The sequence below is a fragment of the Penaeus monodon genome, chromosome 33 (genome assembly GCF_015228065.2).
Source record: "Penaeus monodon isolate SGIC_2016 chromosome 33, NSTDA_Pmon_1, whole genome shotgun sequence".
In the NCBI taxonomy this organism is placed as follows: domain Eukaryota; kingdom Metazoa; phylum Arthropoda; class Malacostraca; order Decapoda; family Penaeidae; genus Penaeus; species Penaeus monodon.
The window spans coordinates 16,116,405-16,116,751 of record NC_051418.1 but is presented as its reverse complement, the minus strand read 5'-3'; positions in this window follow the sequence as shown (position 1 = coordinate 16,116,751).

The following is a 347-nucleotide window of genomic DNA, read 5'->3' as shown; positions in this document are numbered from 1 at the left end:
CCTCCGTGAAATGATGGCAGCAAGAATGTCCTAAATTAGAGGCGAAGACAAAGGGCGACTTCGCATGAACGCGGATCCACTGCAGCAACTCCGAGGCAAAAGCCCGATTAATTGCAGCCTGGCGTGATGGCGGACCGTCTGGGTATTAGGGCTAAACACCATACACCCGCCAGTGCAGGTAATGTAACCAGCATGTACTAGTCCCCTAAAGCTATTAATTAGGAGGCTCTTATCATTCTCGAAGAGCAACTGGACCTCATCATTAGCATAAGTGGATGCACGGTGGGGGGGGGGTGACGGTGAGGGGAACGGAAGGGAAAAGAAATCTGAGGAAAAGGAAGGTTACA